We start from the raw sequence: 24380 nt of genomic DNA on the forward strand, positions 1-24380 counted from the left end.
TTAATTTTAGATTAAAAAAGAAAAGATTATAAAACATTGCCAAATCAAAGATTATAAACTGTTTTTAAGATAATACCTTTCAATTTTCCAGCTGACATTAAAAGTAGAATTTAAATTAACTGCAGTGCGATTGCTAAAAATCATTTGAGCACGTCGTTTAAAATGTAATGAAGAAATGTCTTTGTTCAGTGAAAATTAGTTAAAACTACTCTTCCACTTGTATGAATGCGGTCTGGGGTGATGCTGCATTTCTGAGTGATCAGGACCCCAAGCCAAAGGGTTGTCACCTGAGAGAGCCACGTCTTGTATTTGAAGCACCATGCAGCCACAATGCGGTTCTTATAATAAGACTTGTGCGGCTTTCCTCAGGAAGGCAGGGACTGTTCTGCCTCTCCTGTAATCACCATCGCTTTTTTGCTTTCTGCGTGGGCCTCTCCAGAGCAAAAGGCTGCTTATCTTCTCAAATGGAGTGGGGACTTGTTTTTTTGTGGGAAAGCACTGGGAGATGATTGAATTTGTTTTCATTTGCGATACAAGTAGGAAATGAATCCAGCCTGCCAGAGCTGGGAACGGAATGTGTTAACTCTTACAGCGCTTCCTGGAAGAGCCCCTTATGCCAAAACTCATTGTGGGATGTTTTTAGGGGAAACAATGGGATAAATGTCAGGAGATGACAGACCAGAAGACTGGCTTCAGCCTTGCTGTGCTCCCCTCAGCCTTGGCTCCACCTGCACACCCAGTTGAGTTCCCCAGTGACCCAGTTCAGGGGTGATGCCTCTCCTTCACGCTTCCTATCCTACTCTCTCAACCTCTCGTCCCCATTTTCCAGCTCCTGTTAGCTGGGGCTGACAGTCCTGTGCACTGGCAGTGGGGGAGGCTGCTAAGTGTTGGGTCCTGCACTTGGGGTACAACCCCATGCAATGCTACAGGCTGGGGGAAGAGTGGCTGGAAAGCTGCCCAGTGGAAAGGGACCTGAGGGTCTCCGTCAATAGTCAGCTGAACATGAGCCAGCAGTGTGCCCAGGGGGCCAAGGAGGCCAACAGCATCCTGGCTTGTGTCAGGAATGGTGCAGCCAGCAGGAGCAGGGAGGTGATCATCCCTCTGTACTCTGCTCTGGTGAGGCCGCACCTCGAGTGCTGTGTTCAGCTTTGGGGCCCTCACTACAAGAAGGACATCGAGGCCCTGGAGTGTGTCCAGAGAAGGGCTGTGAAGCTGGTGAAGGGCCTGGAGCACAAGTCCTGGCTGAGGGCACTGGGGGTGTTTAGTCTGGAGAAGAGGAGGCTCAGGGGAGACCTTATTGATCTCTGCAACTACCTGCAAGGAAGGTGTGGGGAGATGGGGGTCGGCTTCTTCTCACAGATAACTAGTGATAGGATTAGAGGCAATGGCCTCAAGTTGTGCCAGGGGAGGTTTAGGTTGGAAATGAGGAGACATTTCTTCTCAGAAAGAGCAGTCAGGCATTGAAATAGTTTGCCCAGGAAAGTGGTCGAGCCAGCACCTAGTCACCTAGAGGTCTTCAAGAAACGTGTAGATGTGGTGCTTAGTGACATGGCGTAATGGCAGACTTGGCAGTGCTAGGTTAGAGGTTGGCCCAGGTGATTTCAGAGGTGCTTTCCAACCTGAATGATCCTATGATTCTGTGCTGCTGCTGCCTCTAGCAACCATGCAGGGGAGAGGGTAGGCATGGGAAAGGGTCCTCCAGGTGAGCTGAACAGACAGCTGTGAAGCCATTTGTCCATTTTAGATGTGGAAATTTGGTTGTTGCAGTAACTCTGAAGTCCCTTTCAGGCTTCATGCCTGAAGGTTGCTACAGACTTTCCCTGAGGAGGCTGGGAGCCCCCGTTGGACACAAGCAAATCCTAGCCAGAAAGCACTGCTATGTCCCATGCAACTCCACACATAAAGCCGTCTAAGTGAGAGAAGTCATGGATATTATGGATGAGGCCCCAATGTGCCAACCTGGAGCTCTTTGAACATTGGTATGCATAGTAATTAATTGCACAGCCAGATAGAGGGGTTTTGATGTCCATTTGCCCACTTCATTTTAATCACATTTTCTTTAAAGGTTTCTCTAGAAAGGCTTTTACACTTATCACAATACTATTCCTCATACTTATTGTTCATCCTAATAGCAAACACAGTAATACTAACACATTATTGTAATTGGTGCTGATGCTGCCCTATTTAACATCACTTCTTTCTGAGTACCATTAGATTTGCTGAATCCATCTGTTTTTACTTTTGTTGAATTTAAAAAAAGACACATTAACATGTTTTCAAAGAGACAGAGAGAGGGGGAAACCACTACATCCCAGTGCATTAATTTAAAAAAATGCAAATAGGCCTATAAATGAAAATCAAGAGGGTTTTTTTTGTTTGTTTGTTTGTGTTGTGGGGTGGGTTTTTTTTGATAGTTGCATCTCTGTCAGTGCAAGATTTATTGGTTTCCAGTCCTCCCAAGGCTTATGAATATGCTTAATTGGGCTCACTGGATTCAAAAGTGGTGTTCCTTGTGCTGTGAGGAGCAGGGGCACAGGAGCTGGTTCCTGTAAGCCTTCACATCACCAGCCCCCCATGCAGGATTCCCCTGCATGGGGGCACTGTGACATCAGGCAATGTGTCTGTTCAGGGATACCTTCTTTCCTAGAGGTTATGCAGGACGCTTTGAAGACAGAGTGTATGCAGTGTGCCCACTTGAAGTCAACCAGATGATACCTGTGCACAATATGAGGGCTAAATGACAGAAGCTTAGGGCTGGTACAGAGGGATGTGGATGCACCCGGCTTGTCCACGATGCATGCGGAGACCAGACTGCCTTGGCCAGCACTAACAACACGGTGGTGGAGCAGGTGACAATCTGTGCTCCAGGGTTTCTCTAAGGTCCATGCCTGAGTGTGAGTTTGGATCCACTCAATAATGCTGGGAGGGATGAGATCCTGCGAGCTTAGCTCTTCTCTCTGGAGGAATTTCTTCTCTGTGAGGGTGGTGAGGCACTGGCACTGGCTGCCCAAAGAAGCTGTGGATGCCCCATCCCTGGAGGTGTTCAAGACCAGGCTGGATGGGGTTTTGGGCAGCCTGGTCTGGTGGGAGGTGTCCCTGCCCATGGCAGGGGTGTTGGACTGGATGGTCTTTAAGGTCCCGTCCAACCCAAACCATTTTGTGATGCTATGCTAAACACACAGGGAAATGGCTGGCTCCATGCAAATAATGAAGAGACTGAAGTATCTCAGATACCTTATTGCCTCCAACTGATCTTCCAAACATATTAAGGCAAGGTGCTAAAAAACACAGAAGCCTATTGGCAAAGCACTATAAGTGAAAGTGTTTGAGGTAAGATAATAAAGCAATACATGAAATTGCAGCAAAATTTCCCTCATTTTCTCTCTTCAAAAATGTAGATCAGCCATGAAGTGTAATCAAATATTAAAGTAAAAGTTAAAAATAGTTTCAGTTACTGCTGTTCCCTTAATCTCTTGTCCATATTTTTATTTCAATATTACTTTTATTCTATTCCAAGTTTCCCTTTCTTTTGCTATTGCATTGAAAAGCGACACAAACAGAAGTGCAAAGTGCTGCTCAAACCATATAGAAAACAACAACAAAAAATCAGGAATTATTTATTTATAGAATTGTTTTATTTGAAATCATTTTAAGTATCACATAATTATAGCACATTTGAAAGTCACAGAAGCGTTCTTTTTAAAAAAAAAGAAAGGTTGATTATATCTTTTAAGGGCTGTTCATAGAAGTACTGCAGTTCTTTATAGTAAGGAGCACAGTCAAACAGAGCCCCGTGCAGATTATGGTTGCTCGAGGGCAAAATAACTTTGATAGCGTTCATGCTGTTGCACCCCACAGCAGAAAGCACACACTGTCAAGCAGCAGGGTAACGCTGCAGCAAGCTTGAGAGGACATATATAAGAGCAGGTAGGTAGGAATTTGCTCTTGTTGCCATGGTGTTCGGACCCTGTTTACTTCACTTATCGGCCGCGTCTGATTCTTTGCGTTTCTTCTGGAAACCTGCAGCCCTAACCTGCAGCCAGGTTCAGCCGAAGATAGGCGGTCTGGCCCCAGTAGCCTGTGGACAAAACGTTTACTGATTTATTTATTTAGTTTTATGACATTCAGGAAAATCCCCAGACATGAAGCATGTGCTCATGGAGCCAAGCACCCACCTTCTCAGGGCCAGGCTCTGCCTCCAGGAGCCCTGCACAAGTGGGTGCTGCGAGGAGGATGCTGCCACTGGCACTTTCCTCTGTCTGACGTGTAGGGCACGCTTCCCCTGATGTCCTCAATCAAATTTCAATGACAAGTGACAGACTTACGCATATCAGTTTTAGCTTTCCAGCTAGTAACATCATGGTACTATTTTCAGTGACTTTAGCTCTGTTCCAGTGGCATTATCACCAGCAAACTGCTGTCGTTAAAAGGTTGTTGGTGTACCTTTCGTATTTTGAGACTAAAATATCCTTGTCCCCCTCTGGCTGACTGGTTAAGTCACACTACAGTGCCCCTACTTGTTAATTTTCTCATGAAAGGCTCAAATCCTAGGGTTAATTAAAGCGTGGAATAAGTATCTAGGGAGGCATGTATAAATGCTAACAGGATTCCTATCCATATCTACAGAGAAAAACATCACCATGTATAGTTCATGCTAAGCTAAGGACAGAAAATCCTTAGATCTTCTACAAGGCATAATTTTATATATTTTGTGGCAGCTGTAGCCTTAAAAAAATAAATAAGAAACCCCCGCAAGATTTGATAACGATGATACGTAAATCTATCCCTAATAATCGCAGGGATTAAGCACTGCAGAAGATTGCATAAAGCTGTGTATTTACAGGAATCTTAATACCCGTTCCTATCAGAGGGACCTGCATCAAGGGTCAGAGGCGAGGAAGGCTGCTGTGTCGGACTGCAGCTGCAGGGGAAATTGGAGCGATGGGAATTACTGACTGATAGCATAATCTGGCCAGGTCAGGACGTTGTGAGGAGGAACTTCGTGATCCCTTAGGATGGGCGATCAGAAGTATTGTTTGGCCTCTTGCCTACGAGCCCCCAGAGCATCAGCTGGCGCTCACCATCAGCCCCAGTACCAGCACCAGTAGGGCGGCAGAGGGCAGGGTGCCACATCCCAGCCCCCACCCTCCTCCTTGGCTGGCCTCGATTTCCCCCCTGGAGTGTTTTTTCTATACTGATTTTGCCCTCTTTGATTTATGGCATTTTCCTGAGGGGAAATAAATGGGTGAAGTGATGCTAGAGCTTCTGAGGGGAGCCCTCATCGCTGGGCTCTTTGGAGCACTCTGGAATAAGAGGATTCTGCTGAGGGTCTCTCCAGCCCCCAGCTTGCATGAATTGTGCTCCTTGCTCCTGTAACTGAGCTTTTAAGGTTTCTAAAGAGGGTAGAGTTTGCCTGCTCGAAGCAGAGCCTTAGGAGATGCACTGATACCATCTGCTTTGTGCACCCAACTTGGATGCGGTTCAGAGGACAGCGCTGGGAGCAGAAATTCCCCACAACTTCACCGCAGAGAGGCAGATGTCCCTACGTGGGCAATTCAGGTCGTTCGTGTCAGATTCCTAAAATAGCAGGTAGGCAAATTCAGATCGTCTGCTAGCTTCACCGAGTCCACTGCTTACATCTATCTGTGTCTTGAAGGCAATTTATCACCTCCCTGCTGAAGGAAGCTTCAGGCCTGTGCAGGGCCAGAAGCATCCATGGGGCTTTCAGGTGGCTGTGCTGGCTTAGCCCAGAGGGGTTTTGAGGCAGTTTAAGCTGTGTCCTTTGTGGGAACGTGCTAAAAGCTGAACGAATCAATGGGTTTTGAATAAAATGCTCTCTGCTGGAGCACAGAAGGGACTGTAGTGGAAGGGAACCTAATTGCTACTTTATTTGTAGATGGTTTTTTAAAATGCATCCCTTTGAGAAACATTGCTAAAAGCCTGTTGCACATTCATGCCCTGGCTTAGGAAGCACTTGAAGCGCTCCTGTGCCGTGTAGTCATGGTCCAGGGGGGAAGTGCTTGTTGCAGTGCAGGTTCACAGGGCTCTTGCTGGCCGCGTGCTCCGTGGAGATGTTTCTGCATTGCATTTCCACAGTGCTGGCCTCAAGCTTTATTAATTTGCAAAGAGCACCAGGGCTTTATTAACTTACAAAGGGCTCTGGACTAATTTGCAAAGGGCACCAGGATCAGCTCTGGTCCGTGCCAGTCCAAGGCTAGGCTCTACAAAGCCATCTATCAGGATATCTCTGCCCCCTTACCCCTGCTCCAGCTTGCAGGGCTCCTGGTGCTTGCAAGATCCTACGGATCTTGTAGGAGCCAGGCTTTGCATTCGTTTGGCATGGCTGGGGCATTGTAGAAGGGAGAGAGCCCTCAGGAAAGCTTGAAACGGATCAGCATCATTTCTGATGAGCAAGTGCTTTGATGGCAAAGTGGACGTTCATCTCAGAAGCCCAAACGTGCTGGATGAGGTCCCCGTAAGGCAGTCCCTGGCCAGAGGGCACGTAACGAAAGGCAGGGTCACCTTCCCGTGAGTACGTTTGGCATGGGTTCGGTCTCGCCCTGCGTTTCCCAGGGAGTGGGAGCTATTTCCCATTAACCAACTGTTCCAGGACAGTAAGCACACCACCCGCAAGCCCCACCGGCCCTTCCCATACAAAGGTAACCCTCACCTGCAGGCTGCTTCCCACCTTCCTGAGGAGCACGTCCCGGGTCTCACCTCTGTTCAAACACAAAAGGGTTCAGCACCGTTCCCCAGTACCAACAAACACAATTTGTGCAACTGGCTTGCTTTTCCTGCAGGTGCCCTGAAGCTTGCTGCAAACCCCCAAGGGTGAAGTAGAGCTGGGCTTGGGGGGCAGCACAGCAGAAGGGATAAACTCTGTTCAGGCATTAAACCGTGAGCGCCACAGGAGTCGGCTTTTTGCCTTGGGGCAGCCGAGCAGGCATGAATTATTGAAATGATGGCTCTGGTAATCGTTGTGCTGTCAGCCCTGCGACAAGCAGCTAGCAGGGGCTGTCCTGCCGAGTAGGAAAGCCCTCTGCTCAGGTAAGGGGGAAGCTGAGCCGGGCTTCCCGTGTGCGGCTTCGTTTCCTCATTCATTGCTTTTAAAACATGTGTCTTCCTTCAGCAGTCCATTAGGCGCCCCTGGTAGACTTTTTCCCCTTCCTTTTCTTTGTGTGTATTTATATAGGTGTATTTTGGTCTACACACAAGTAGAGCCAAGTCATTAAAAGCATACAGGGAAAACAGTACCTTTAGGAGACGTGCACAGAAGGTTTCCCTGCCTCTTGGCTTTCGGTTTTTGTTTTTGTTTTCCATTTTTTTTGTGCGTAAAGCGCTTATCACAGGGTTTGCAAACAGCTACGTAACAACCGAGACTGGATCACATTACGCAGCTTTAGGAAGCGTTTTATGGCCCGTTCTCCTGATACCGAGAATTTGGGGGAAGAAAATTCATTGTGTGCTAACAATTATGGAGATACGAGTTGGGTAATTGTAGAAATTGTTCTGAGGAGAATACTCTTGCGCCACGTGTTTTGTCCCTCAATCCAGAATGCCAGACAGAATTTCACAAATGAATAAATAAATACCTACTTCAAGGCAAAATAAGACTCCAGAGCCTGCATTGCTGTTTTCCATCTTCAGAGGTCTCTTAGGACAGCTGTGGCTCTGAACATCTTCAGAACTGGGGATCTGTAAACTCCAAAGCCAGCCTTCACTGGCTTTTATGAAAATAGGATAAAAATATCATGAAATAACCTGGACAGAGTTTGACTATAATCATAATGCAGCAAGAGAATTAATTACTAGGTAGGGTTTTATTTTTATCTTTATTTTGGATTCTTAACAGGGTAGGTCAGGACCCATGACAGCAGTAGCTGGTTTCTCTGCATCTTTTGTCCTATTCATACGAGTGGAAATCTGATGATTTGGTTGCAGAAATACATTTTTACTTAGGACGTTTTTGGAGCAATGATATCTGTCACACCTTGACTAACCTTTTTACCTTGGAGACATTATGAAGTTATTTCGACTCAAAATGCCCAGCGGGTTTTGGGGGAAGGCTCGTTGCTGGGAAAACCCCAGGAGAAGCACTTCTGAAAATATCAGCACAGTTGCTGTGACATGGATCGGGTCGCTGTCAGCTCAGCCACTGCTCCTGAAGAAGCTTCCTGCAGGGGAGAGGCCTGGCTCCTCTGCCCTTCAATCCTTTTCTGCCTGCTGAAACTGCTGGGGGAAGCCTACCCTGCTCTCCGCAGCAAGACTTTGTTCTCAAAGGTGCAGTTGCAGGGTGATAATTCATGTATTCCAGTACACTTCCCAAGGCAGGCTTTGAGTGATAATATTATACCCTCGCAGCAGTGCAGGAATTCATTTGAAGCTGGAGAGTATCGATGTTTAACTCCAGAAACTCTGCTGTGGTTAGTGCTCATGTTTAATGCAGGAGGGCAGCGCTAATAATGATGGTTTAGTATTTTCCAGATACATACAATCCTGTTCCTCAAGCACACAGTTTTGTAAAACCTTTCCAGGCCAAGGAGGTGGAAGTGCATGCCTGCTTTCTTTCTGGACCCAGGGTGTGTCACCACCTGTACTGATCATGCAGCTGTACCACTGCATTTCTGCCCACCGAGCATGATCCTGTGCTTGCATTTCCTATGGCAGTAGTGACCTAAATTTTGGAGCCAGTCAATGGCAGGAGCAGAAAAATAACAATCGGCTGTTTAAGGGATCAGTGATGATTTCATACCTATTAACTCATTTGTTCTCTTAAAAACGAAACCCAAATCCCCTGAAGTAAAATGCAGAGTTTAATCGTGCCTTTCTTTTTAGTCTTCTTCACTGCTTAGCTCTCAGAGGCGGCATGAGTCTGCCTGGATGGGGTTGGCTGCACGACCCTAACTATCTCCAGGTGGGTGGATAGAAGAAAAAAACCACCCTACAGCCCCTCCCCAACACTTTTTGTCAGTCTTTTCTGTCGCAGCAGCTGGATTCATCGCTGCCAAGGCGACACACCACATGATGAGGTGCAGTAGGTTGCTCGGCAGAGCACGAGGGGGAAATGAGAGAGCACAGCGCCCTGATGAAGGCACAGGTGGCTCTGGAGCTGCTGCTGCAGAGCTGGGCAAGGTCAAGGGCTCGGGTCTCCGGCACATGTTGTGCTCAGAGAAAGGAGCGAGGGCGGCAGAAGCAGGTAAGCATCGATTAACCCGCAGTCTCACCTTGCTCCCTGCGGCAGCAGAACTTCCCAGAGAGTTTTCTCTTAGTTTTTCCAAGTTCTGGGAAGTTACTTAGCTTGTGTGGCAATATGAATATGCTGACGGGTGTTTAGACTGTCTGAGAGATTCTATCACTGCAGAGAAGCAAATCTTAGAGTTCAGGAGGCAGGTGCCTTCAAATCAATGCAGAAGTGTTTGGAGATTTCTGCTCTTCTGTCAGCTTTGCTTTGAGGTATTGGACGAATTTTGGGTTAGTTATTATCTGCACAATAGTTTGGAACATCTCTCATCAGTCAGGCATTTTGTATCAATACCTTTATCTACTTAGGCATTTTTTTTTTATCAATACTTTTTAAGATTCTGCTATCTTTAGTATTTATTAACATTTCTTCCTTCCCGATCAGTGACATCAGTGCCTCCGACTCTTTGGAAACGAATTGCTGTGCAATTTCCTCCTTCAGACTTTATGCTGCCTCCTTAAGTCTGTAGCTTTTGTAGTGCCATTAACCAAACTTCAGTGCACTTGTAAGGACGTGAAAGTGGAAACTGTGCCACAGTATATTCTGGTTTTCACCCTGTTAACCGTTCATTTGCATACAGGTAAATAGTAATAATTACCTTCAGCATTGGATTTATCTGTTTGTTTAGACCCATATCAAACTCAAACAAGATTTATCCTTCCATGTTCTCTATTCCCTCTATTCCTTTTTTTTTATTATTTTTTTTATTTTTCACATGACCAGGTTAAATGGGACAGGCTTTCAGGTAGCACCCATTAGGTGAAGGAAAACATCTATACTGTGGAAAGGGAATAACTGAGGGACAAAAGCGGTACTAAGGAGGGTGGACAAACTGTCCGAAGTTCAAGTTAGACAGTTCAGTACTTTTCCAGCTTCCCATGAGGGGTTTCCAACATTTTGAATGCTTTCTGTTACTTAGAAACTGTTTCGTTCTGATCATTGGGCTCCTCTTTGCTTCACCTCTTTGCTTTTCTCTCGACAGACTCAGGGGTGGTGAAGAGCCTCAACCTTTGCTCCTTCGATGGTTCTGCTTGTACAGATAATAAAAGAGTCTGAGGCACACTGCCCTAATCTAGGTAGCTTTATTGCTTTTTTAGGGGCAGTGGTGGGGCTTAAGAGTCATTGACTCCTGGGTTCTGTCAGAAAGCACAGGCTGCACACATGTGCATGAAGCTGCTCCACATCAAAGGCTCAAAGTATTTCATGATAGAGGGATATAAAATGCAAGGAAAGGGTGGCCTGGCTCTCCACTTTCACATGAGGCATAACAAGGGAGTGCAAACGTGCAGTGTTTCTCCATGGCTCTGAGTACAAGCTTTAACGCAACCTTTCTGTTCCCCCAGATGTACTCACCTCCCTGGCAGCCTGGTGTTTAAAGCCCTCGTTCTCACCGTGGGCAAACTGGAAGCATTCCTGTGGAAGCTGCTGAAGGTCAGCCTGCCCCTCCTGCTTGCCCCTGCTAGTGGCAAGCAGCAGCAACCTGAGTTATGGTGTAACTAAAACGAGTCTGAGTGGCAGGCAACTTTGCCACAAGCAAAGGCAACGTGTGCTTTATGCCATGCTGTAGGGAGTAAGCGGTCAGAGCTCAGAGTTTAAGTAATTAGCTGATTTTATCGGGGGTGGAGAAAGAAGCAGCCAACCCTGCCCGTCAGCTTCCGGGAGAGAATTTGGGAAAGTGCAAAACTGAGCAGTCTGTTTGTAAGCCCAGAAGGAAACAGGTTTGCAAGGAGTTGAATCGGGATTCTCGAAAATGAGCATTTGATAGGGGTGGAAATCTTTGAAGGGGAAGATTAACTGTGTGGGGAAAAAGTCAAGCAAAGTAGGACTGTGGTTTAGCTCTGATTCCGCCAGTTCAAGCAGAGCAAGGAAAATTCTGATCTAATTATCCAAGCAGTCAAAGAAGCTTAATCTCTCTAGATTTAGGGACCTTGTTCAATTTGGTGAATGAGGAATCTAATTGAAACACCCAGGAGCTGATTATCACTAATACAGCACATCCTTTGTGGCCCAAAGCATAAAGCGTCAGGGGAGCAGCTGCTTCATCGCATAGTATCACTAACACAGTCATCCAGCTGACTGTCACAGAGATGCACTAGATGTGATTTTGTCCAGGGGATTCAAAAATTAAGGAATTTAGATGAGAGGAGATAAAGCACCCTCTAATAAGTAGTTACCTCTCCATTTCATTTATCTTTGAGCTTTTGTTGTGATAGCTTATCATGGGGGAGGGTGAAAAGGAAGCAAGAGTCTTAGTTAGGGACATCATTATTAAACAACAGCAAACAAGGTAAAAAAGTTTGTGTGTGTGCAGTCTTCTTTTCTAAAGCAGAAAAAAAGTGAAAGATTTCATAAATATGGGTATGGATGTAAACAGAAGGAGCATGAACACTGTCAGAAAAAGCTTCCTAGGCCAAATCAGGTGTTCCTTTGTGGGGACAATACTAGTTCCTTTTTCTTGGACAATACTTGACTGCAGTTGTTCCTAAAAATGGCCATCATTGTTTTGAAAAGTGGTCATGATTTGGTGAAGAAGACTATTTTCAAGTCCCTTTTTGTCCATTTTTAGGAACTGTAATTACATACATACCAATCTTCCCCCTTGGCTTTTGTTCCAATTACTCTCTACCATCTCATTAATCCTACTGATTCTTGTATAAAGCTTTCTGGAGAGACACTGTCTTACTTGTCTACAGCCCATACAAGATATTAACATCCAGTGCTAACTGGAACCTCTGAAAGATGCAGTAAAACCAATAACAATTCTTTATAACATACAGGTGCCTCTTACACATGGACTGATTGAGAAAGACTCCAAAGACTGCTTAAATGTCCTCCTGAACCTACCATCAGAATAATTTCATTACATGGTTTTGTTATTTGGATTTTACCCATAGAAAACTCAAATTTCACTAATAATATCAACAAGGTTATTAGAGAGATCTCATCTGCCTGATCCTATTGATTAAAATTACATGATTTGCTAATGTAGTCAACTTTTTACTAGTCTTGGATTCATGGAAAACAGTGGAAAAGTCAAACTGACTCCACTGGAAAGAAAAAAATTAATCCATTGGATTGACACAACTGCATCAGCCTCTGAGAAGAAATCTGGAGTCTTGATTTCTCAGAATCAAAACAGACACAAAATTTTAAGGCTAGTTACTATGATGTGTGTATGTGTTGTATGCAAATAATAATGCAGGCCAAATTCTAATAAAGAACAAGTCGCAGTGACTAATTGATGCAGGAATATGTGTACCAGGAGGAGCAGGCCAGTCCCTCACTCAACTGTCAGATGGCTGAGATATTTTTCTAGGGATAAATATGTACAAGGAGGATTACAGCAACAGATGCTTACTTTAAGAGCTCGAGCTCCACATCCAAATGTTCATCTGGCTCAAGTCAAAATGGGCAAAAGCATTTCCAAAAGGAGGGCAAATATCTCCTGAGCCACATCCCAGATCAGGAGTGGGTGGACTGACAGCAGTCCGGGGTATCTTCTTTACATGCAGGACTTGTGCTTTTGGGACCAGTTATTTCCAGAAGGTACAGCTACTTTAAAGTGTTCGATACGGAGAATTAAAGAAATCTATTCCCTGGAAAGAAATTCGCTGTGAAATCATCACAGGAGCCATTGATTCAGTTCTTCATGGAGCACAAGCGCTTGTGGCATCGGGATATTTATCTTGGATGTCAGCACAGCTAGCTCCAATACCCATTTCAGTTTTAAGGGTGTGCTGGAACAGAGCAAAACAAACACACCCAACAACTTGCAGAAAACGAGTCTTTCTGACTGCTGTGCCACTGAGTGAGTGAGGCAGTGTTGTATACAAATGGCTCAGGGAGAGGTGTAAAGCCACCAGCTGGCCATCAAGCTGACTATAATTCTTCCTCCCAGGCACTTGACTTCAGTACTGCTGAAGTCCCACTGCTCATAGATCATGAGTCAATGCTACAGGCCAGTCATGAGATTTCAAACCTTCTCTTTGCCTGAGTCTTTCTGACTTGTTTCATGTTCTTTTCTGCAACCATGAACCTTGGCGGACTACACTGTGGAGCAGAAAGAGATGGTTAGCCCCCTGATTCCAGCCGCATGGTCTCTACAGAAAAAATGCCAAATGCTGTTAGAGTCAGAGATGAGAACTTCTCCTGACAGAGAATGTCAAACACTGTGCTAAGGAAAAGCTCCTCTCTGTGATTCTACTACCTCCTCCGTCAGCTTCAGGCTATTATAAGTTAGTAATTAATCTACACCAAGACTCCTTCCTTCCTTCCCGTCCCATGTAATGCAACCCTCATATGCATGCTTTTGTGTGTACGTGTACACACGGACACTTAAAATAAATCATGTATCGTCGTATGTCATTGGACACAAATTACTGGATTTGGAATGAATTACTTTGGTTTTCATGGCTTACAAAAACAAGCAAACAAAAAAAGACTGAAGAAAGTATTAAATGCCACAAGCTATTTTATTAAAGACAAGTGACATAGTATCACATTAGGTCAGGGTGAGTGAAACAGGACCAAACTGTAAGTCTCCCCTTCCTTTTACTGCACTGGTAGCCTACTAATTGTGTCAAATTATGTGCTGATCTGAGATGATGAAGAGATTCTCCTGCCTCTGAGGCTGAACGTCCCAGTCTTGTTGTGAGTTGCAACCTAACGCCGAGTTGAAAGTAACGGGATTTACAGGGCTGAGAGGCACAGTGCCACCTACCTACTAACTGTAATTAAGTATGTATTTCATAGAATATCCTGAGTTGGAAGGGACCCTTAAGGATCATCAAGTCCATTTATGTCATGAGGTGAAAACTAAAAGCCTGCTCGCTCTCTTTAGCTATGGATATTTTTGTGTGGAATGCTGCTTAGAATTTAAAGTGGCAGATTAGACTTTCAAGCACCCTTTGACAACCACAGTGAAGCTGTGGGTGCACTGAGGAATGCTAATACTGGAAAAATAGGAACATCTTGATTGTTAATTCTGCTGAAGTTAGCAGAGCAAAGCAGAAAAAGAAGGGTTTTTTCCTTTTCATAACCCCTAGGCTTCATAAATGCATCACACTTCCTTATTGTCAATTTGCTCGGGAAATCACTGCTGACATCTCACCTACGAATCTATTATCATTCCAGTCAGGCCATCTTTCACGTATATTGAAGATCTCTTGGATTTTTACCAGCTTTAAATTGTATTGAAAGCAAGCAGATGAACATTAAATTAAAAGGTTAATTGAAACTGAAATACTGTGCTGGCACAGCTGATTTGTTTCAGTTAAAATGTTTATTAGCTTAATTGAATATTTACAGAACCAAGACACACAAAAAAAAAGTTGTGCATGTGTTTCACACACAAAAGAATTAATGTACCTGCATTCTGAAGATAAATAGCCATTAATATTCCATAAAAACAATGGTCAATGAGAGGATATTACCAAAACAAGGAAAGTTTTTTCTGAACCCCAAAGCCAAATTTTTTATGGTTTCCTGTCAGTTGCCACTGAGGACACTGAAGTTTTCAAAGGTGACAAGATAAAGAGCTTACAAAATACAAAATGTGTTGAACATATGGTTGGTTCAGCAAATATTCATAAGGTCTTCTGCCTGGCAGAAAACAACCAGCTCTGTGATTCTTTTGTTGCCTTTGAGGTCTTTTCTGAGACTGGACGGCAAAGATCCTCATAAGAAAGAGTTATTAGAGAAGCATGCTGGCTTTCTCTTTTTTTTTTTTTTTTTTTTTTCTGATTCAAGAGTGGTCAGGCTGTACAGGTGGAAGGAAAAGGAAACCAATTCATTCCTGCTTTCCTGGAAGAAACCAGTTTTCATGTTAGTTGGCTTTTCTAGGGTGCCTCATTTAACAGCACTGTGGTAATTATTAATCTTTAGCAAGTAACCAATGGGTTAGACCTCATTGGCTTTATAGCATTTAAAGCTCTGTTCAGATTTTACTAGGTATTTTGCCCACTATAACATCTGCCTCACTTATGGGTATTCAGGAACAGTATCGTACCAAAACCACCAGCCTGTGATAAGTAGGAAGGGGGCATTTAACCCCAAATGATTTTGTGAGCTTATTCATTCTGCTGGCTGCACTGCAAGAGAGGAGACAGGAGGCAGATGGAGAGAAAGGTCCGGATGCCTCCTGTTTTGCTTGAAGTGTGACTAGAGATGATATTGATCCTCTTTTGTAAGCCTGTCTTTGTTTCCTTTGTGCAGGGCACGCATGGCTCTCACATCAGCTGTCACCCAGCAGAGAATAGGTACCCAAATGCTTCCCTGGTGCACTGCTTCAAACTGGTGTGGTTTACGAGTAGGCTGACCTCAAATACCTGCTATTCAGGTTTTATCCATGAGTCTTGTGTGTTTATCACATGTTGGAAATATACCTTTGAACCTGAAAACTGTGTGCAAAGGTAAAATTCAGTGACTTCAGTGGGCTTTGAAGAAACTTCCAACACCTCAGTGTGAAGGGCATCAGGAGGAACCCTTAAGGTCCATGCTGTTCATTGCTTTTCTTACACCGCCTGTATGTTACTGTCCTATCGTGTCTGCCTTGCTGCTCTTTTCTCTCACCCATCGGTCCCATTCCTCCTTCTTCACCCCTTCCCCCATCCTCATTACATGTACGCAATTTTTTGCCTCCGTTGCTCTATTCCTTACAGCAGACTCACATTTTCTAATAGCCAGATGCTCTTCCTTCACATCTGTCCTTTAACATCTATGCAAGGAATCTCTTCTCCTAATAATCATCCCTGTTCCTTCTCATTCCCTTTAATGATTTCCATATGTCGTGTCTTCTTGTCATGTCTTCCTTGATGGCACGTTTTCCTGTGCTCGTGGAGCACTGGTTACATTCATGATGAATGAATGCTGATTGTTTTTGACATTCTAGCTGCAATTATTTTTACACTCTGTGGAGGGTCCATCACTGATGTTATTCAGTGATATTAATTGGACTTCACCCACACTGCCTCATGTCTTTGCTTTTTGTCTGATAAAGCAACCTACTCAATGCCCTACGTGTCTTAGTGAAGCAAGGCATTGCCAGAGCCCAGCAGTTACCTGTAGTCACTTAGAGGAAAAGTGCTGAAAGAGCTTTTCCTCTGTAGACCTTTTCCATAATGAAGCCCATGTCACTCCTGAAGAGCAGCTGCTCTCAGGAGAGGCTGTGAGCAAAGCGTGTTCCTTAACCCACCTGCCTCTGCCTCTAGTTCACCTGGTTGCCCTGTGTGCACCACTGGGTTGCTTCAGGGTATCGCCTTCTCCAGGCGTCCCCACTGGGGTACAGGCAAGTTTTGAGCTGTCAGCAGCATGGGGCCTTCCACCCAGATCTGGAAGGTGACCTCTGGAGGTGCCAGGGGCTGTGGCACCAGGTCTGGGTTGTCAAGAGGGCAGCCTCAGGAAGGCTGCCAAAGGGCATGACACAGGGTAGAGGCATACCCTAAAAACATCTAAATTGCAAAGTCATTTATTTCTGCAGCATCTTTGTGTGCTTCCAGGGAAGCTCATTCCTAGGTAGGGAGCAGAGTGAGGTAATGTGAGAGAGGAAACAAATCCAGTCTCTGCACTGTGAACACTGAACACTGATCTTTGGAAAGGAAAATCAACGCACAAGTGAGCAAAGGTGATGGTGGGGTATCACAGAGACATGGACTACCTGCTTGTAACAGGAGAAGCCTTTCATAGCTACACCAGGCAGAAGGAGATGAAGCCAGCTTCTGTCGTGCCATCTTTTTCTTGTTGCTGCACCTCACTGCTGTGTCTCCTTTTCAGGGTGATTTTATTGCAGTGATATATTGAATGCGGGAAAGTAGTGTAATCCTGAGCCGTGATTAGAAGCTGCAGAAGGAGGGTGTTTTAAGCCAGCCATTAGTAAGGAGTTCTCCCAGTTGGCAAAGTAAAAGTCTGTAAATCACATAAATAAGCTGAAAGACTAAAAGCAGAATTAAATAATTATTCATTTGGGGTCAGGTTTTGATTTTTAAGAGCCTGCGTGTAATTATGCTGGCTTTAAGGCAGAGCTGGCTGCAATAGGAAAGCTTGTGCCTTCGAACCAGAGCAAAGCAGTCAGGCACAGTCCCACAAGCCAGAGCACCACCAGCTCACACTTGCTCTGGTGCCGTCTCGTTGCAGGCTTGGGTAAGTGCAACTGCCTCCTGCCAGTCTTCCAGCAGTCACGAAACAATTTATAATGGAGCCTTTCACCTCCATTTACTCATAAGTGATTTAAAACTCTTGACGTTGTAGGAGCCTTATTTTTTGTAAGGCAGAGAAAGTGTCAGGTAAGTGCAGAAATAGATCTTGCAGCTCGGAAATATGTTTTGTATTGCAGAATATCCTAGGCCCCTAAATCTGGGGCAAAGAAAGACAGTTCAGAATTTAGCCAGGCCTTTCTGTTCCCCTTTGTTTCTCTAAAACCGAGGATATACAGAGCTTAATCAACAGTGCACCACTGCAAGTAGTATTACTATCACATGAGAATACAGGTGATCGTCCCCCTGTACTCTGCTCTGGTGAGGCCGCACCTCGAGTGCTGTGTTCAGCTTTGGGGCCCTCACTACAGGAAGGACATTGAGGCTCTGGCGCATGTCCAGAGAAGAACTACGAAGCTGGTGAAGGGCCTGGAGCACAAGTCCTGTGAGGAGCGGCTGAGGGAACTGGGGGTGTTTAGTCTGGGGAAAAGGAGGCTCAGGGGAGACCTTATTGCTCTCTGCAGCTACCTGAAAGGAAGGTGTGGGGAGCTGGGAGTCGGCCTCTTCTCACATTTAACCAGTGATAGGACCAGAAGGAATGGGCTCAAGTTGTACCAGGGGAGGCTGAGGTTGGACATGAGGAGACATTTCTTCTCAGAAAGAGCAGTCAGGCACTGGGACGGGTTGCCCAGGGAGGTGGTGGAGTCACCACCCCTGGGGGTGTTTAAGGAGAGGTTGGATGTGGTGCTTGGGGACATGGTTTAGTGGGTAACATTGGTGGTAGGGGGGTGGTTGGACCAGATGATCTTGGAAGTCTTTTTCTACCTTAATGATTCTATGACTGTATGTCTTTATAATATTTCTCATCTTGAGTTAACTCTCAAGCCCAGACATAAATATTGTGCAGTTGTATCTACTGGAAGGAGAAAAAAAATTGAAATCCCACTTCTGAAACTGTGGTCAGGACTTTTGGCAAAGTGACACCAGGGCTGTAAGTGCATTCTACCTGTGAGTACAGTGATCCATGTTCCTGTCTACTATGGCTGGTCAGGCACAGACAGAGAGGTCCCACCGGTGTGCTGGAGACAGAATAGCACATGGCCCTGCTGCCTCGAGCATCTTCCATCTGTCTTTTGAAGCTGGCCGTAAAGGGCAGGACTGTGTGAACTGTTGCTAATTAGAGTCCTGGCCCTTTAAATTCTTTTTGTGTCAGATGAAAAATTGGTGTGTGAGAATACCTGCAGGCCAAGAAGAACATTTTAAGTGGTTGTGCCTGCATTTTAAAATAACTTCTCCTCCCCACCCCGTGATTTGTTGCATAAAAATAGCCAATATTTTAAGCCTGTCTGCCTTCTGGGAGTATCCCAGTCTATCTCTATACCTTTGCATCCTCTCTTTTATATATTCACTGTTTAGTAGATACACTTTAGTTCCTATCAAAATTCTGGAGAGCTAAGGGATAGATTATTTTCATTGGAATCAGTGACTGAAATTATTACATCAAGGTCACTCGGTTAATTTCCTATCTTTGTAAAACAACATATAATTTTAAATCCAGAATTATCTGAAGTGGATAAAGGTGTGGAGAAATGATCTGGTATGATGATGCATAATATCTCCCAGCAGTGGGTATTTCACATCTGCCACTTAAGGGGGGAACAAGATTTTGTCGTTTATAACAAATACCACCTTTTTCATGGAGAATCTTACAATAATTAAAGAACAGAAGGGACTGCCAATCCACACACTGAAGTAACTCATTGTTTATCAGTTGTTATTTTTGATGTTGCTGTTTTGTTGTCTTGACTCTCTCTTGATTGTGATCTGTTCGTGCTACAATTTAACCTTGCAGCATTCTAATTTTAACACCACAACACTACAAAAAATACAAACATGCTAGACTCTGATTTCAGAAGATGATGTTTATTTTCATTGCACAGCTTGGTTCCGGAGGGAGAACAAGCACTCTTCCTTTTGTGAAAGGCAGACACCTAATGGACATCTTTAAATATTTCCAGTAATAGAGATGTCCTAAATCACAGGTTACTTTTGTAAACGTAAGCCATTATAGCTAAAATTAAACATGGGTAAAATCCTGACAAAACTGAATTCATTGTCATTGAAGTCAATGAAAACCATTCTATTGGTTTAAGTGGAACTGAGATTAAATCCTGTATTTATATAGAAGATGAAGAAGGATGAAGAGCTCTTAGTTTTTTTTCACACACAGATACATGTGCACTTTCTGTTCCTTTTTCTGCTATAAATATACTGTGCTGGGAAAGAGCCACTTAAAGTTCACAACCTTTACGAAAGATGTCATGCCAATAGCAGAGAAGCATTAAGAAGTGAAGGACAAGCATGGACATATGCATCAGCCAGTGCTTTTTGTTCCAAAAAGACAGGGCATTTCACCTGCAGCAAAAAAAAAAAAAACACAACTCCACATAGATTTCAACAGGCTTCACCTGCCATGTTTAAATGGAGAAATTTCAATCATATTTACTGAAGCTTTCACATTCGGTGCAAGACATTTTCCATAAAATGTTATGCAGGCTACATTTGCAAAAATATATTGTTAGAGCAGCTTGAAACAATGTACTGGATACCCACTCTGCAGCAAGCTAAGCCATAACAATGTTCATTACAAAAGGCTATTCACTTTTGAACATGTCTGTTTGCACAGACAGATGTCAGCTCCACCCTTTCCCCATGTGGCAGAAATCCGAAGAGCAGAAAGCTTTGCCAGGTCCGGCTTGTTCCAGGTGTTTAACCTGAGAAGGATTGCCTGTGGGCCTGCAAGCAATGAAACAATCACGCATTTTACAATGGTCGTCCTTAAGTAAGAAGCATGGGTTGTACCAAGGTGCCATGTTTTCAAAATAAAATTTGCAGGGTTTGTTCCAGCCAAGATAAATTTGCCACAATATTTTGCTCACGTGCTCATGGAAACCCTGGCCAGGAATCCTCAAGCACAAGTCTCCCCAGGTGTGTGCTCTTTGTTGTTCTAGGGCAAACTTTGGCCCAGCACCTGAACAAAAAAAAAATTGATTTTAAAGAGCAATTACCCATTCAATTACCTACCCAGAACACACACAGTTTACTGAGAAAAAAAAGAAATAAGGGACGATTTTCTTTTTTAAAGCCACCCTCTGAAAAGGATGAGAAGTGTCAATTACAGTTCCTCTCTTTCCAGAGCAGTATTTTTTCCCCAGAAGTGTCAGCATAAACAGATGCATATAGCGAAGTTCAGAGTTGTTGCAGATACATCCAGGACTTCAAGAACAAGTGAAAAAGCTTGGTACCTGGACAGAGGCAGTCCAGATGCTGTGTCTTCCCTGGAAGGACAGGAAATCTGGATAGAAATCTTTTTCATAGATAGGGATATAGCAGAAAAGATTATTCTGAGTAGCTGTGGCCCGCAGGAAGCCTAAGAGGCTTAATTTTAAAAGGTTTTCCATCCTGTATACATTCAGGTGTTGCCTGTTTTGCAGTCAGTGTTCGCAGTACTAGGGAAACAAATATAAAACAAGCTGGCTTTTATCCTGATATAATCAAATGTGTGCAGATGTGATCTCTGTTTGCTCAGTATGCATAAGGAGAATGAGAACCAGGGAAAGGAGCAAATAAAGAGTTGCTTTCTCTCTCTTTTTTTTTTTTTTTGGTACAGAAAAAAAAAGTTGTTTGTACAGAAGAAATACAGACTTTGTGTGATACATTTTTTTTTTTTTAGATAAAAAATGAGTGGCAGGATGGAGAGGGTTGCTGCTTACCTGAGAGAGCTGTTTGGTGTGGTTTGTCCTTTTGTCAAAGTAAGAAGCTGGGCAGGCAGCATGATAGTATTTGTTCTCTGAAACAATGTTGTTAGAGGGAAGTATTAGCTTTAATCCAGATGTGAGTGGTTTTTCTCTGCCTACAAAAACTGTAAGAGGGAGGCAAATTCTTTTTTTGGACACCTGAGAGTACTGCATTTGTTTTTTCCTAATCCTTTGCTATATCAACAACTGAATAGGCAAGACAAAGATTGTAGGATGAATATTTTTGGTCCTAGCAAACATATTATTCAAGCCTGAAGAGCTGCTTTTTAAAACATGTTTGTATATTAAAGGTGAAGGGAAAGCATATGAACTTAGTGAGTGTTGGATTTGGTGCTCAGCATTCTTCCTCCTCAGAGCAGCTCACATAAAACTGTTCCAGGATCTGAGTTTTCGGCAGTGTTAAAGTGCTCGATTGGTGTCATTAACTATTGCTGGCAGCTGCAGCAGCTTCCAGGTGTGTAAAATTGTTGACTCTCCAACTCTTTTTTTAAGTGCACTAGTTCATCATTTTAAAGGTTTTACAAATTAATAATCTTGCAACATTTTTAGTGATTTCTAGTCTTTCCCTCTAAGACAGTGACAGATTATGAGTCAGTAAAATTTCAGCAGGTCTTTCAGAAGAAAATTTAGCTGTTTTTGTCTCAACCTTGAGTATTTTTCTTATCTAGCTAACAAGATTTTCGAAAGATGTATTGGTTTTCTTACTTGTATCAGATCTTAGATGAAAAAAAACATTTGAAGAGATCCCATTTTGTGTGCGTGTGTGCGCCTTCGTTATTTTGACCTTATTAATGCCAGGGGTTGTTTATAGGCCTGTGACTGCTATGTTCGAAACCTTCGCAGGCAGACTGACTCTATCAAAAACTGCATGTTTCTAAGGCTTCCAGGGTCACTGCTACTTTGGAGGAGGATCTGCTCCACCCTGCTCTCTTGTGGACCCTTCGGGACTTCTGCCCTGAGAAGACCTCCTCATGTAGGCATCTCATACAACTGGCAGTGCTTACCTCCAAAAGTGTTGCTCTGTAGTACTCTTCTACCCCACCTAAATCTCTGTGATGTTGTGCAGAAAAAAAATGCAGTTGATGGTAATACTTTAAATAGCCTGTTGCAGTGAAGAATGAGTGGCACTTGACACAAACGAATGGTCCTGGCACTGGGGATTGCCAGTGGAAATCTTCTCGGTACATCTCAGCTGAAGAGAAATGAGGTGTACACAATGAACACCATCAAAAAGCCTTTTTTTTCTTTAAACAAATACTTCAACACTTTACAGCATCTAAGTCTGTTCCAGACAAAGATATTTGCCTTCTCTGCCTGCTATATGAATATAATTGAGTGGTAAAGTTGTAAATAATTTTGAAAGTAAGATAAAAGTATAAGTAATTGGAGAAAAAGCCTCTCTGTCTTTTTAAATTTCCCTTTCTAACTCATTTGTGTTGTAAAACCATGCTTCCACGGGCTTGCTTAGAACCAGGCCTGCAGCTAAATATTTACCCAATAGATTTTGTTAAATCTGTTTCAGTGCCTCTGGAAATGAATTCACACCTCTAATTCCTAAGTACCCTTTGCCTCTGGGCATATGTAGTGAAAAGCGGGTATTAGAAGAGCTGAAATAGAGTTGAGATAACTGATAACCTGAGTAAATAGGTAAGGGATAGAGAAGACAGCATGATCCTTTGTTTCTCCAGGGTTTGGAAATGGAACTTCTTGGGGTGAAAAGCTGAGCTAGGCTTGGGTGTTTCAGGTCCTTCAGATGGTGCTTGAAGGATATTTTGAGCTGAATGTTGTCGGGCTCCCTGTGGCTCCCAGGTCCCCTCCAGCCCTTCCCAAGCTGGTTGTCTGGGGAGAAAGCAATGCCTGTGAGGAGGTGCCACCACCCCTGCAGCAGTGGGAGAGGTGAGGAGGAACGGCAAGCACTTCGGTGGGAAATCAGCAGCAGCACGTAGGGATAGCCCACACAGCTGGGCATGAAGGGCACTGTCTTCTTCGAAGTGTCTTGGTCAGGGGACAATGAAAGGCCCTGGTCAGCTCAGACAGCCTCTTCAAGGCCCTCAGTCCTGCAACAGGACATTATCTCTTGATAATGCTTTGTGATGGCAGAGCAAGTCTCACCATTGCTTAGATAAGCAGTGGGGTAGAGACCCAACAGACAAGTTTGCTTTTTCCTTTTCTGCAGGAAGGAGCAGCTTCCTAACAACACTCGTCCGTACTCTTAGTCACCTTGTGTGACTTTAATGCACTTTACTGATGTGTAGTTTGTTGCATTATTGTCTTCTTTCTCATAGGTTAAAAGGAAAGTTTGGTGATTCTTCAGTCGTTTTAATGTTTCAGCCTTTGGAGTTGGTTCAGTACAAGGAAAAGATGAGCCCAGCATCCAAAATCCAGCTATGCCGTTCACTCGCCTCCTTTCCTCTCCATTTACACTGCTGGCTGAGGCAAGAATAAAGTGTTTGGCTGCTGCTGGGCAGCCTGCTGTAGGACATCACAACTTGATGACACAACACAGAGGAGATCTGAGAGGCAGAAATCAGCAGAGGCAATGTGAATGGTTTGAGAGAGGTGTGACAAAAGAAAGGTAACAGTGAAAGCAGAAAAAGCAATGAGGGAATACGATGTGACTGAAGAACTAGCCTTATATTAAAGGCTGCGTGTCTAAGAAACTAAAATATGAAATATGTAAGAAGAAAAAATGTATATACACCTGGGGGATGGATGATGATCCTCTGCTAATGAAACTCCACTACATACTATTTTATACCATCTGATGATCTGGCCCAGAAACACTTACAGAGCCTCCATTGCACCTCATTGGAAGTGCAGGGTTTGGCCTACAACATATATGTGAAAGATTTATTGGGATAGTTTTAAAAACCACAGACTATAGGGCATTCAGCACATCTCTTGAGAGCCTGTCCACAGCATAATACATCTTTCACTTCAGAACTTCCCTGTTGAGATCCGACATTTTCTGTGTTTAAATATCACTCCTTTTATTCCTAATCAGACCCTGTGTCACACCTCATAATTCATCTCTCTCCTCAACATCAGCAGCATACAGCTGTTTCATTCGCCAGTTCACCACCATTTAACAAAACTGTGTAAGTTTGATGTTACTCTCTTCCCAGAAATCAG

General features: G+C 43.9%; 1 protein-coding gene and 1 long non-coding RNA gene across 37 annotated transcripts in view; one reads left to right on the top strand and one right to left on the bottom strand.

The window, feature by feature from the left end:
* The window catches only part of DTNA (dystrobrevin alpha), a 218689-nt gene that overhangs the window by 85061 nt on the left and 109248 nt on the right, over positions 1–24380 (top strand). The window contains exon 1 of one of the 36 annotated variants that reach the window (XM_072034650.1): positions 9077–9196. The exons of the other annotated variants lie outside the window; for them this stretch is intronic. The gene's annotated coding sequence lies outside the window, so the exon portion shown is untranslated. Of the gene's footprint in view, positions 1–9076; positions 9197–24380 lie in introns of those variants that run through there. 36 annotated transcript variants of the gene reach the window in all.
* LOC119715941 (uncharacterized) lies at positions 1152–10817 on the bottom strand. Its single transcript, XR_005263477.2, has 4 exons — positions 10595–10817; positions 7597–7724; positions 6671–6719; positions 1152–4078 (listed from the first exon to the last, which is right to left on the bottom strand). It is a non-coding gene; the product is annotated as an uncharacterized lncRNA (long non-coding RNA).

This window comes from Anas platyrhynchos, chromosome 2, assembly GCF_047663525.1.
Source record: "Anas platyrhynchos isolate ZD024472 breed Pekin duck chromosome 2, IASCAAS_PekinDuck_T2T, whole genome shotgun sequence".
Classification (NCBI taxonomy): Eukaryota; Metazoa; Chordata; class Aves; order Anseriformes; family Anatidae; genus Anas; species Anas platyrhynchos.